The sequence below is a fragment of the Anguilla anguilla genome, chromosome 6, assembly GCF_013347855.1.
Source record: "Anguilla anguilla isolate fAngAng1 chromosome 6, fAngAng1.pri, whole genome shotgun sequence".
Taxonomy (NCBI): Eukaryota; Metazoa; Chordata; class Actinopteri; order Anguilliformes; family Anguillidae; genus Anguilla; species Anguilla anguilla.
In genome coordinates this window covers 3,595,956-3,600,351 of record NC_049206.1, presented here as the reverse complement: position 1 = coordinate 3,600,351, position 4,396 = coordinate 3,595,956, and the positions used below count along the sequence as shown (strand labels likewise).

At 46.7% G+C, this 4,396-nt stretch overlaps 1 long non-coding RNA gene across 1 annotated transcript; it reads right to left on the bottom strand.

Annotated features, from left to right (window-relative positions):
• Nucleotides 1-1,169: 1,169 nt before the first annotated feature.
• Nucleotides 1,170-4,396, bottom strand: LOC118230562. Its single transcript, XR_004765878.1, has 3 exons — nt 4,085-4,396; nt 2,032-2,103; nt 1,170-1,399 (listed from the first exon to the last, which is right to left on the bottom strand). It is a non-coding gene; the product is annotated as an uncharacterized LOC118230562 (long non-coding RNA).

The window sequence follows — 4,396 nt, the reverse complement described above, 5'->3', positions numbered from 1 at the left end:
ACTTTCTGGTTGTCCGTATGTGCGTGTGTGTGTGTGCGCGCACGACGTGTGTGTGCGTGTATGTGTGTGCGTGTGTGTGCGTGTGTGTGTGTGCGTGTATGTCTGTCTGTGTGTGCGTGTGTGCGTGTGTGCGTGTATGTGTGTATGTCTGAGTGTGTGTGTGTGTGTGTGTGTGTATGTCTGAGTGCGTGTGTGTGTGTGTGTGTGTGTGCGTGTATGTGTGTGTGTGCGTGCGTGTGTGCGTGTGTGTGTGTGTGTGCGCGTGCATGTCTGCGTGTGTGTGTGTGTGTGTTTGTATGTGTGTGTGTGCGTGCGTGTGTGCGTGTGTGTGTCTGTGTGTGCGTGTGTGTGTGTGTGCGTGTATGTCTGTGTGTGTGTGTGTGTGTGTGTGTGTGTGTGTGTGTGTGTGTGTGTGTGTGTGTACATACGCAGTAAACGCTGCTCTAAGCGTTTGTCTCGCGCTTCCTTGCTGATGCAAACGCTCGTTTGACCCTTCCTGTGTAGTATGCACATTTACCAGAGAGCCCACCTGTCCCTCTGGGGAGCTGAGCCAGCACCTGCCCCCCCTGTCCCAGCACCTGCCCCCCCTGTCCACAGGTGCTGGCTGCTGGAGGTGGAAAGGGAAAGGGGGGGGGCATGACAAACTGCTTTTTATTCATATTGGTCTTGACATAAACTGTCTCAATTGCAGTTCATTGCGATAACCGTTTAACACATAGTGGCTTAATAACTTAAGAAGGGATAAGAAGGAAAATTAAAAATAAAATAAAAAATTAAGAAAGACAAGTGCCGCTCCCCGAAGAGGAGTGTGGAGTTATTCATTTAGCAAAAAAAAAAATTTTTTTTTCATTGTCTTTAAACAATAAAGTAGTGCGGCATCTGTATGACCTGTCATAGCTCATGGGCGTGGATGAAGGCCATCACGGGACATGCCTGACCTGGTTCCCCCCTGTTCCCCCCCCCACCCCCCCCCACCCCAGGCCTGGCCCGGCAGGGCCTACCTCACCTCCCCTGACCCCGAGCTCAATTGGGACACTGTACTTTAAAAGGGTGACTCAGCCTGGATGACTCAGATTACACCCCTCCACGCCCAAACCCCCAGCTCCCCCCAGCCTACAGCTGCGCCCCCCCCCCCCCAACCGCAAATCCCCCTCTCCCCAAACCACAGCTCGTGTAAACGCATCCCAAAGCAGGCTTAACACAAGGGGTCAGTGGACGCAGCCAGGACCACGCGCCTGCGAGCCCTCAGCCAATCCCGGTCGAGCCCTCGGCCTGTCACGCCCGAGGCTTCGGCCAATCACAGCCAAGGCCTGCCGTAGACTCACAGGCAGCCGAATTAACGGCAGTCGAGCGGTAATCTTTGAGGTGAGCGAACACAGAACGTTCGCACGGGAAGGTGCTGTGAACAAAGAGGGGTGTGGGGGGGGGAGGGGGGGGGGGGGAGAGGGGGTAATCACTATTTTTCGCGGACTGGCGACTGAAGCCGAGGCTCAGTGACCCGAATGTGGCCTGGTCACAAGCAGGCTGATTTATGGTTTTGGGAGCAGTCGGGCCTGTTTCCAGCTCGGGACAGTCCTGCTTGATTTTAGGATCTAGGGGGGCAGAGCTGCGTAATTGTGGGGAGACGGAGCTTTGAAACTCGGGGGGGGGGGGGGGGTTGCATATTTCAGGTCCCACGTGAGGCAGTGTTGTTGTGCCCTTGAGCTGAGTACTGAATTCCTTTAGTTCTGATGACATTTACATTTTTTTTAGCTAAAATATAAAATATGACTTTAGAGTTGTGCGCCTTTGCTTGAAAAATGGGGTAAATAACATAAACAGACTGTGACAAGGATCAACCTGGTCTGGCCACAGCCCAACGCTGGCTCTACGAAACAACAACCTACGAACAGTAAACAGGCCTTCGACTGCACCTAAAATTACATCTCTCCCGCCTGACATCTGTTTCCCACAGCACGGACGAGATTTGAAGGCCAGGCTGTGAACTCATGCAAAATGAATGTCAGCTGGTCGAAGGACGATCGTACATACCTGACTGCATTCTTCTCCTGAGAACGAACATACATTCTGTGCTGGAAACCAGCCGGGCACAAATGTCCAGAGCTAAAACAACAAAAACAAAAACAAACAAAAAAAAGAACAACTAATGATTGTGTGTCACACAGCTGGAGAGAAGCGGATAACAGCTACACTTTACTCCGCAGAGGAGGAGAGAGAGAGAAAGAGAGAGAGATAGAGAGAGAGAGAAAGAGAGAGATAGAGAAAGAGAAAAAATGAGAGAGAGAGATTACACTAGAAAAAGCGATCAAACTAGTACACTGGTGGCAGATTACCCGGTATCAACAGAGAAAGACAGTAAGCAAAGATAAAGCTTTACTAAAGGATCTAGATCAAGTGGGCGCTGATGTTTTTTTTTTCTATGTATGCGTGTGCTCGTCTTACAGACTGAAATCGTGAGACAGCCAGCGAATCTCCCCTCTTGCCTAAGACAGGAAACAGAGAATTTTCATTCACGTCAACGGGCTGTGAAATTTTTTTTTTTTTTTCGCAAGCCTCGTCTATTCAGAATGTCAGTTTTGTTTGCGGCAGATTACAAGAGCGCTGTTAATTCTTGTTTCTGTGTTTAAGACTCCTTTGCGAATTTGTAGGCCGATCTGACCGTGCTTTCCTCAACCCAGAGAGAGAGAGAGAGAGAGAGAGAGAGAATATTTGGCAAGGCTATCCGTGCAAGCGTGGTTTCAGTTTGTCACCATGGCGACAGTGCACACTTCCTGCCAGATATGGTTTCCTGTGTTCATTCACTTTTTTTCTGTGCTTTTTCAGAACTATTACAGAGATGTGTTTACAGTACCATAAAAGGGCTTTTTTTTCATAATGAGTGGAGGGTTTCCCAGAAAGACTGAGAAAACAGCACACGTGTGAAAGTGACTGGGGTTTCAGGGTCATTGCCAAGTTCTTCATAAAAGCAATCTTGGCTTCCACGATCTCCCCTAGCCCTTTCGATGTCGACCTCTTAGCCCAGCCGAAGCTGAGGAATTTGTGTATGGAATGCAAACTTAAACACCACCGAAAGTTCCTTAAAGTGACAGGGAGGGCTACCAGGAGTTTAGCTCCAAAGGACATCCACACAAACACTATTACTGTATACTGCAACATATTGCATCGGATTGAAGTGCACATACATACAGGAAAAAAATTAATTATTAAATAAATTATAAAATAATGGAAAAACTGATATAGCCAGTGCCACTTAAACTCACAGATTCAACTGCAAACATTATTACCCTAAAATGCAAAAACCAAGCTCAACTGAAAACTATTTTATAACTGGCCCAATTTCCATTTCCAAACAGATTCGATATAATAAGCATATCTCTGAAAGATTAGGCTACACATCGACTGCACAGCAACTGAATTTCCCAGAGACAAAATGAATACAGCTTAAAATACCGGCTGCTTTATCGTGGTACAAAAAGGTGTAATTGTTCTGGCAAAGTAATCGTGTGTCCTGACCAAGGATCAGACGAAAGCCTGTATACTTATCTATACATATATACACAAGCACTGATCTCTGACGAAGAGACGTCTAAAAGACGTCCGCACATACGACGTGTTTTTTCTCTTATCTGATCCTGCGACCCAGATATTACGTAACCGAGCGCGAGCGGGAAGGTTAGTATGCCGTGAGAGAATAAAACATTTTTTTTATTTTCATTTAAAATGGCACCGAGCCAGCAGAGCGCGTAGGTGGGAGCAAGTTTATTTACTTCCTCCAAGACCGAAACAAAAGCCCCAGTGACCACAGCAGCAGCGAGTCATCCCGCTATAAAATTTTGTTGACACGTAGGCAAGGAAATGCGTGACAATCAAAAACTGAAACAACAACAAACAAGCCTGAAATCAAGGAGGTTTAAATGCTTTACAAAAAGAGGGGGAAATAGTTGCATAAATTCATCAGAAGTACTTAAAACGGATAAAGCCAGGCCTACTTTCATTTCGATCACAATGCAGTGAGTGAACCTATACTTAATATGAACTGAACTTAAAATTGTACCGTGATTTTCAAAGAAAAATGGTTGCGTACCGTTTCCACCCAATATTTTGTTCTCTTGTTAGTTTGACCCGTAGGTTTGGTTCGACCTCCATCGCATGCGTTACATAAAGGCCAACAAACCACTTTCCCTGGGTTTATGGTCTAAAAAAACACCAGGGATTCCTGCAGCGGCCTTCTTTTGATGTAGGCCTTTCTGCACGAGCTACCAGTGCAGAATAAGCCTTTAAGTGGAACCACACTTGGTAAATATGGAAGCTGACAAATCAGGAACACCAAAAAAACATTGACCTAGTTTCCTTTCTGGAAACCCTTTTTTTTGTTGTATACTTTGGAGGCTTTTGG